Source organism: Humulus lupulus, chromosome 3 (assembly GCF_963169125.1).
Source record: "Humulus lupulus chromosome 3, drHumLupu1.1, whole genome shotgun sequence".
NCBI classification, from domain to species: Eukaryota; Viridiplantae; Streptophyta; class Magnoliopsida; order Rosales; family Cannabaceae; genus Humulus; species Humulus lupulus.
This window is the reverse complement of record NC_084795.1, coordinates 207,653,470-207,663,831: the sequence shown is the minus strand read 5'-3', so window position 1 is coordinate 207,663,831 and position 10,362 is coordinate 207,653,470. Positions and strand designations below refer to the sequence as shown.

Genomic DNA, 10,362 nt, shown 5'->3' with positions numbered 1-10,362 from the left:
TCATATAACTCACATAATCACACATATATATATCACATAACCACATAACTTTGCAGAAACTGCCATCCTCGCTCCCTAATCAAGGCCCTAGGCCTGATTAGGCAATTTGGGACTTTACAACTATCCTCTCCTTACAAAAATTTCATCCTCGAAATTTTACCTGAACAGCCCAGGATACTTATTCTGCATATTTTTCTCCAGCTCCCAGGTGGCTTCCTCAACCTTGTTGTTCCTCCATAATACCTTAACTATAGGTATAGTCTTGTTCCTCAGGACCTTGTCCGTCCTCTCTAAAATCTGAACTGGTTGCTCCTCGTAGGACAAATCTGTGTCTAGTTCCAGATCTTCTAACTCAATACATGAATCCCATATGATACATACTTCCTCATCATGGAAACATGGAACACATTGTGCACACTAGACAGTGCAGGGGGTAAGGCAAACCTATAGGCCACCTGACCGATCCTCTCAAGGATCTCAAATGGTCCAACAAACCTAGGGCTCAGCTTGCTCTTATTCCCAAATCTCTTCACTCCTCTCAGTGGTGAAACCATAAGGAATACGTAGTCTCCCACTTTGAACTCCACGTTCCTCTACTTTGGGTATGAATAACTTTTCTGTCTACTCTAAGACGCGAGCATCCAAGCTCTAATCTTTACAATAGCCTCAGTGTTCCTCTGAACTGCCTCAGGACCCAATTATTTCCTCTCACCCTTCTCATCCCAGTGAATGGGTGATCTACATTTCCTACGATACAACATCTCATAAGGTGCCACTTCAATAGTCGACTAGTAGTTGTTATTATAGGAAAACTTTATCAGAGGAGAATATTTACCCCAGGACCCTTCAAAGTCCAATACACATGCTCTCAGCATGTCCTCCAGTATCTAGATAGTCCTCTTAGACTGACCATCGGTCTGAGGATGATAAGTTGTAGTGAACTTCAGCTATGTACCCATCGCCTTCTGTAAACTTCCCCAAAACTTGGAAGTGAAGATAAGGCCCCTATCAGACACGATAAACCTCAAAGTCCCTTGAAGGAAAACTATCTCTCTGACATAGAGATCTGCATACTGGTTAACTGTGTAGCTTGTCCTCACTGGTAGAAAGTGAGCTGATTTCGTATACCAATCCATGATGACCCAGATTGAATCGTGCTGGCCCACTGTCCTAGACAATCCTACCATGAAATACATCGTGATGTCATCCCATTTCCACTCTGGGATATCCAGAGGCTATAACAGCCTTGCTGATCTCTGATGCTCTGCCTTGACTTGCTGACAGGTCAAGCACTTTGCCACGTACTCAGTCACATCCCTCTTCATCCTTGGCAACCAATATAAGGCTTTCAGATCCTGGTACATCTTCGTGGTGCCTGGATGTAGAGAATAAGGGGTAGTATGAAATTCATCCATAATATCTCATCTGATCCCAATGTCCATTGAAACACATATTCAATCATTGTTTCTCAATAAACCCATGTCTGACACTGTATAGTCCATAGCTACTCCAGCTAGGACGTCGCCTCTGATCTTTCTGACCTGTGGGTCACTCAACTACTTCTCCTTAATTCTCTCCAAAAGAGTAGACTACAGGGTGATGTTAGCTAACTAGCCCACCACTAGTTCGATACATGCTCTTGTCATATCCCCAGCCAACTCACTAGATATCTTCCTAGCACTATACAACTATCCCGGACCCTTCCGACTTAAGGAATTTGCTACCATGTTGGCTTTCCCTAGGTGATAGAGGATCTTACAATCATAATCATTCACCATCCCTAACCAACGTCTCTACATCATGTTCAGATCCTTCTTGGTGAAAAGTATTTCAAATTCTTGTGATCAGTGTATATCTCACACTTCTCACCATATAAGTAGTGCCGCCACACCTTCAGTGAAAAAACCATTGTTGCAAGTTCCAGATCAAGTGTAGGGTACCTCTGCTCATACTCCTTCAGTTGACCCGATGCATAGGCAATCACCTTCTCTGTCTGCATAAGGACACAACCCATACCCTACCTCAAGGAGTCACAATAAATCACAAACTCGTCCTGATCTATAGGAAGAATAAAAGCTGGAGCGGTGATCAAATTCTTCTTCAATCTCTAGAAACTGTCCTCACACTTGTCTAACCATATGAACCTTTGATTCTTGTGTGTCAACTTTGTCAGTGGTGACGCAATCTTTGAAAACCCCTCCACAAAGCGTCTGTAATAACCTGCCAATCCCAAGAAACTTCTAATCTCTGAAGCATTCTTTGGCATTGGCCAATCTCTGACTGCCTCAATCTTCGCTACATCCATGATAATTCCATCCTTACTGACTATGTGACCCAAGAAAATCACCTCTGGCAACCAAAACTCGCACTTCTTGAATTTTGCATACAGCCTGTGTTCTCTTAGCCTCTGTAATACTAATTTGAGATGTTGCTCGTGCTCTGTCTTTGACTGAGAGTATACCAGTATATTGTCGATAAAGACGATCACAAATCGATCCATGTAATCTTTGAACACCCTGCTCATTAAATCCATAAATGTTGCTGGGGCATTAGTCAGTCCAAATGACATCACTAAAAACTCATAAAGCCCGTACTTGGTGCGAAAAGTTGTCTTTGATATATCATCCTACTTGATCCTCAGCTAGTAATAACCAGATCAAAGATTTGTCTTGGAGAATACTGTCCTACCTTGTAACTGATCAAACAGATCATTAATCATTGGCAGAGGATACCTGTTCTTGATAGTCAACTAGTTCAGTTCTCTATAATCAATGCACATCCACAGAGAACCATCTTTCTTCTTCACGAAGAGAACTGGCGCGCCCCATGATGAGAAACTGGGCCTGATAAAACCCAAGTCTAGTAACTCTTGTAATTGAACCTTTAGTTCCTTCAGCTCTGCCGGAGCCATCCTATAAGGTGCCCTAGACACTGGCTCTATCCCTGACACCAGTTCAATCAAAATATCTATCTCCCTGTGTGGAGGTTGTTCGCTAAAATTTATACGCAAGTATACATAATTGACACAAGTAATACAATGATAAATAAAGATCGTTCCCATGGAGATTGATTTATTAATTACCAACAAATTAATTTTCTATTTCTATTTGGTCAACAATAAATTGATTTAAAAAATATTAAAATAACAAAAGCAATAAACACAAAATAACACTATGAAAGAAAGCAAATAATTGTAAAAACTTCAAAAATAAAGAACTAGGGATTTTAATTTCATCAACTATTCAATTTATTATTTTGCTAATCAGACTTCACAGTTCTTCTTCCTAAACTAATAGCAGATTAACAAAAATGATTCGTACTCTTTTTCAAGAAAAAAAGAACTCAATTTACATGAGAATTTTCTACATTCCTGTGATAAATTCCAACACATAAAAGGCATTGAACCCAATAATCCTAAAACTACACAATTCATATAGGTATTTTCATCCAATATGAAAATTGTGATTATTCAATCATAGCATAATCAATTCTCACTTTTCAGATTTCGAATCAAAATCATAAATCATGCAAATGGTGATCAAGCATTCACAAGCATCAAATAATTTAGAATAGAAGTGAAGAAAGAATCATGAAATCGTCATAAAAAATAACAAAGATCTAAGTGATTACATTAAAAACCCTAGAAACAAAATTTAGTTCATAATCATCATTCTAAACATAAACAACAATGAAAAATAACATAGAATTCTAAGGTAAAAGAAAAAGAACTCTAGAGAGTGAATGGAGATGCTCCATGATGTATTCCTTGCTCCCAAAATTGTCCTCACCAAAAGTGTACTTCTCTCCTCTCAAAATTAGGTTTAAAACCTTTTTTTTTTCTTCGGAAGCAATGCGGGTTGCGACCCAAAATTTCAAGCGCCGCGACCCATGTCCACTTAGGCTTCGTGTGGATGTTAAGCACACCGCAGCCCAACCTCTTCAGCGCCGCAACACGTGTAAATTTTCTGGGCAGACAAAGTTAGGCGCACCGCGGCCCTCTGTTCTTGCTCCGCGGCCCGTATCAATTTTTTGAAAAACATGTTTTTTGCCTTGGACCAAGCTGTGGCTCAGCATCATAGCGCCACGACCCTTAACAATTTCTTCAATTTTTGTGCTTTTGGTCCTGAAAATTCACCGAAGCCATAAATTTGCTTGATGATTCATCTTTTCACGAAATCAACACCAAAAAGCCAATTTTTCATCATATTTCTGCAAATTTGCTCCAATTGTTCTTTTTCTTTACTTATAAGCTAAAACTTGAAAACATGCAAAAACAAAGCATAATACTACACTAAACAACTGAAAAGATCAATAAAAGCTACCTAAAACACAACCTAAACACAACACAAAACTAGATTCAACAAACTCCCCAAAACTTAACCTTTACTCGCTCTCGAGTAAAGACTCACACTAAACTCACAAAACTAGAAAACTAAAAAACACAGACGACACAAACTTATGAATCAAGTCAACAACACTGAATTAGCCTCAATTTTAGAAAATCTCACACAAAAGTCCAAAATTCCAATTTCTTAAACGATCTAGAATTTCAATTAAACCACGTCAATAATCTGTTTCGCTCCCAAGAGTGCCTATTCAACCATAATCACAAAAATTAATCAACAATTTAATCTATGTATGCATGGCAAAACTCTCCATCAAACCAATAATCCATATGCTTGCGATGTTCACCACCCTCCACTAACGTAGACAAAATATGCTCAAGAATCATTAGGACTTTAGGCTCATAACAAAAGGCTTAGGCAATGGGTAGATATATGTCAATTAGGCTCCAAATTATCATAAGCATATGAACTTACAAACTAAGAATTCACCCAAAGAAAACCCCATATGAACCCAAGTAAAGGTTGAGAAACACTTATTTCACTTGATCATTTTTTTTCCAAACTAAACTCCCCCAAACTTCTTTTTGTGAAAGCATAACAAGAGTGTAGCTTGGATTGTTAAATTTCTTTTATTTTGTTTTTTTTTTTCAATTCTCAACCTTTTTACTCTTCATTACAATACACCAAATTACAAAACTAATGACATACCATTACAATTCATTCCCCAATATTTATCCATATGCTCATAGTAATTTGGTAAATGAATGAAAATTAACAAAATGTCTATTTGGCTCACCATTGGTGTCAAACAACAAAGAGGATAATTTTAAGCTCAACAAGGGTAGCAATGGGAAATTACTCTTGGGTTGGCTTGAAAGGCTCAAATATTCCAAGAATTACATAAACCAATTTCCTAAACATATCTTATCAAGGATTTTGTAAAAAATGATAAACAAGCCAATTTTTAACAATGCATACATTCAAATTCAAATTGCAAATAATTTTTCCAATCATGGTTAAACATTCATTTTTTTCATGGATCGAAATAACTACCAATGCAATCTAACCAAGCACACAGATTCAATCGATCAGAAATTTCAAAAATTTGCACAACATTTTCTTACATATCACGGTCTAGCATTGACAACTTGATTCATACGAACACAAAACAACATTTAACTAAGATAAAACTCAAACAAAAACAAACACAAACTAACAACATGACACAAACACACAAAATAGTAAGACTCCTCCCCCAAACTTGATTAACCCATTGTCCCCAATGTGACATTAAAAGAAAAAGAAAGAAAAATTACCAACGATCCAGCTAAACATCATCAAAATGGAGGTGGCAAAGATGGTGCTTGGAAAGTTGAGTTTGTCCCAGGCGAAACACATAAAAACTCGAATTAAAAATAACATTGGGTTGCCTCCCAAAAGCGCTTTATTTAACGTCTTCAGCTGGACGCTCACTTCCTTCATTAAACTTCAACTTGAGTCAAGTCCACCCCACTCATCCTTTAGAGCCATAGTGTCATAAGCAAAAACTCATCTTTTGATATTGCTAATCGTCGGAGCCTTCCGCCACTCGTGTAGCCTTTGAGCCTTCCCACTATAGAAATGTTTCAAACAATGACGAACAACTCTACTACTAATTTCAGCATTGGTTTTTCTCTTGGTGGTTTCCAAATTACTACCACCACTACATACCACATCCACTCTACAACAAGTTGGAATATCAGTTGCTACAAAAACATTAAATTTTACATCTTCGTTTTGCATTTGCAGCTTCAACTCCCCTTTTTGTACATCAATTAATGCTCTCTCTGTGGCTAAGAATGGCCTTCCCAAAATAATGGAAATGTTTGCATCTTCCTCCATATCTAGAATAATAAAATCAGCAGGAAAGATAAATTTAACAACCTTAACTAAGACATCCTCAATTACTCCATGAGGTTGCTTAACAGAGCGGTCTGCCATTTGTAAGGACACAGTAGTGGGGCAACCTTCTCCCGATTTCAGCTTCCGAAAAATAGATAAGGGCATTGAATTTACACTAGCCCCTATATCACATAAGGCCTTGTTCATAATAATATCTCATATTGAACAAGGAATCGCAAAACTACCTGAATCTTTAAGCTTGGGAGGTAGTTTCTTCTGCAAAATAGCACTGCACTCCTCAATAAACGCCACTGTCTCATAATCCTCCAACTTCTTTTTCTTTTACAAGATTTCCTTCATAAACTTCACATAGCTTGGCATTTGTTCAAGTGCCTCGGCAAAAGGGATGTTAATGTGATGTTTTCGAAAAATGTCTAGAAACTTTGAAAATTGCTTGTCAAGTGTCTTATTTTGAAGTCGCTGAGGATATGGAATCTTGATGTGGTGCTCATAACTCACTGGTGACTGCTTCTTCTCAAGGTCTTCAATAACCTCTTCTTCTACCTTACCCTCATTCTCAACATCAACTTTTGATGCAGGTATAGAATTCTTGACTAGCTCTTCTAACTTCTTCTCACTTCTTAAAGAGATTGCATTGCACTGCTCTTTAGGATTCACCTCTGTATTAGTTGGAAAATTTCCTTGAGGCCTACTTTGTAACATATTTGCCAACTGACCAACTTGCATTTCAAGATTCTTGATGCATGAGTGAGTTTTTGTCATAAATTGAGATTAAGAGTTGGTTAGAGTTAACAATGCAGCTTGTAACCCATTTGTCTTCTCTTGAGCAACAGGTAGTACCAGTGGTTGTAACGGTGCCTAAGGTGGAGCTTGAAGCATATGATGCTAAATTTGTTGAGGACCCTGATTATTTCTCCATGCAAAATTAGGCTGATTTCTCCACCCTTGATTGAACGGGTTGGAGGATGGATTATTAGCTTGCCTATTGAAATTTCCAATCATATTTACCTGTTCCATGGGAATGGAGTTGTTCATCTCAACTACCATGCACTGCTCAAACGGGTGAGGACCACCACAATTATGACATAATGCTTGGATTTGCATGACTTGAGTGGCCATAGAATTTTGTCTCAGTTGCTTGGTCAATGATGCAATTTGAGCATTGAGAGCAGTAATAGAATCCAGCTCATGCATACCATCTACCTTCTTAGTTCTATCCCGTTGACTAGGCCACTGATAGTTATTCATGGCCATTTCTTCAAGGAATTCATAAGCCTCAGTAGCACTCTTGCTCATGAAAAAACCACCTGTTGCAACGTCAATAATGGTACGAGTTATCACACACAAACTGTTGTAAAAATTATGGACTAGCATCCATTTTTCAAACCCATGATGAGGACACCTCCTCAAAAGCTCCTTAAACCTCTCCCATGCATCATAAAGAGACTCTCCATCAAATTGAGAGAAGTTATTAATTTTACCTCTTAACTTTACAGCCTTGGATGGAGGGAAAAATTTAGCAAGAAATTTTAGATCTAACGCCTCCCATGTAGTGATTGAGTTGGCTTGAAGTAAGTTCAACCAACTTTTAGCTCTATCCCACAGTGAGAACGAGAACAATCTCAGTCTAATAGCATCACCGGTGACCCCATTATATTTAAAAGTTCCACACAGCTCCAGGAAATTGGCTATGTGTGTATTGGGATCCTCAATAGGGAGTCCACCAAACTGGACAATGGACTAGACCGTTTGCAGAATCGTTGGCTTAATTTCAAAATTACTGGCTGCAACTACCGGCGATTGGATGCATGATTGTACTCAATAACAACGGGGAGTACATATTCTCTGAGTGTGCGAACTGTGGTCACAACAGCGTCCCCATCCAACCCATTGCCCTAATGTTGGGCCATCTCTGCTAACCGATTCTGTTTTCTGTTCTGTCTGCAAGTCCTCTCAATTTCAGTATTAATGGGCAAAAGATTTTCAGTCACTTGAAGTCACATATACCAATTGGCACCTGAAATGAAGATTCTCAAACTCAACAGTTAGAGACAATTAACATAGAAAAACCAAATTATAATAAAAATTAATTGTATTGATATTAATAAAAATCAATCCCCGGCAACGGTGCCAAAAACTTGTTTACTAAAATTTATATGCAAGTGTACATAATCGACACAAGTAATACAATGGTAAATAAAGATCGTTCCCACAGAGATTGATTTACTAATTACCAACAAATTAATTTTCTATTTCTATTTGGTCAACAATAAATTGGTTTAAAAAATATTAAAATAACAAAAGCAATAAACATAAAATAACACTATGAAAGAAAGCAAATAATTGTAAAAACATCAAAAATAAAGAACTAGGGATTTTAATTTCATCAACTATTCACTTTATTATTTTACTAATCAGACACCACAGTTCTTCTTCCTAAACTAATAGCGGATTAACAAGAATGATTCTTACTCTTTTTCAAGAAACAAAGAACTCAATTTACATGTGAATTTTCTACATTCCTGTGATAAATTCCAACACATAAAAGGCATTGAACCCAATAATCCTAAAACTACACAATTCATATAGGTATTTTCATCCAATATGAAAATTGTGATTATTCAATCATAGCATAATTAATTCTCACTTTTCAGATTTCGAATCAAAATCATAAATCATGCAAATGGTGATCAAGCATTCAAAAGTAATAAGAACAGATCAAATAATTTAGAATAAAAGTGAAGAAAGAATCATGAAATCCTCATAGAAAATAACAAAGATCCAAGTGATTACATTAAAAGCCCTAGAAACAAAATTTAGTTCATAATCATCATTCTAAACATAAAAAACAATGAAAAATAACATAGAATTCTAAGGTAATAAAAAAAGAACTCTAGAGAGTGAATGGAGATGCTCCATGATGTATTCCTTGCTCCCAAAATCGTCCTCCCCAAAAGTCTACTTCTCCCCTTTTGAAATTAGGTTTAAAACCTAAATTTTTTTCTTCTGAAGCAATGGGGGTCGTGGCCCAACATTTCAAGTGTCACAGTTCGTGTCAATTTAGGCTTCGTGTGGATGTTAAGCGTGCTGCGGACCAACCTCTACAGTGCTGCAGCCCGTGTAAATTTTCTAGGTAGACAAAGTTAGGCGCGTTGCGGCCCTCTGTTCTTGCGCTACGACCCGTGTCAATTTTCTAAAAAACATGCTTTCTGCCTTAGACCGGGCCATGACTCAGCATCATAGCACCGTGACCCTTAACAATTTCTTCAATTTTTGTGCTTTTGGTCCTGAAAATTCATCGAAGCCATAAAATTGCTTGAGGATTCATCTTTTCGTGGAATCAACACCAAAAAGCCAATTTTTCATCATTTTTTCTGCCAATTTGCTCCAATTGTTCTTTTCCTTTCTTTGTAAGCTAAAACTTGAAAACATGCAAAAACAAAGCATAATACTGCACTAAAGAACTAAAAAGATTAATAAAAGCTACCTAAAACACAACCTAAACACAACACAAAACTAGACTCAACAGAGGTAACCCTGGCAGATCCTTTGGAAATACATCCTGAAACTCACAGACTAATCTAGTTTGTACTGGTCCCACTGGCACGACCTGAGTGGTATCCTTCACACTAGCTAAGAATCCTATGCATCCCCCGTACAATAGGTCTATAGCTCTAAGTATAGATATCATAGGTATACGGGGTCCATGCACAGTGCCAACGTATACAAAGGCGTCCTCACCCTCAGACTCAAAGGTTACCATCTTCTTCTTGCAATCTATCGTTGCCCCATACTTCTCTAGCCAGCCCATACCTAGAATTATATCAAAATCTGTCATAACCAACTCTACCAAGTCAACTGACAACTCCCTACAATCCACTGTTACTTCTAGTAATCTAACCCATCTTCTAGAAAACCACTACCTCCCCAGTAGGTAGCATAGTACCAAACCCCACATAATAAAAGTCACACGGTCTGCACAATCCATCTATAACCCTACTAGAAACAAAAGAGTGTGTAGCACAAGGGTCAATCAACACAGTATAAAGGGTCCTAGCACTAGAAAACTGACTTATAACCATCGAGGGACTAGCCTTGGCCTCTGCCTGGGTCA

The 10,362-nt window shown here is 37.8% G+C and overlaps 1 non-coding gene across 1 annotated transcript; it reads left to right on the top strand.

The window, feature by feature from the left end:
- Positions 1-7,632: 7,632 nt before the first annotated feature.
- On the top strand, positions 7,633-7,739 carry LOC133827987 (small nucleolar RNA R71). Its single transcript, XR_009890633.1, has one exon. It is a non-coding gene; the product is annotated as a small nucleolar RNA R71 (small nucleolar RNA).
- The last annotated feature ends 2,623 nt before the right edge of the window (positions 7,740-10,362 follow it).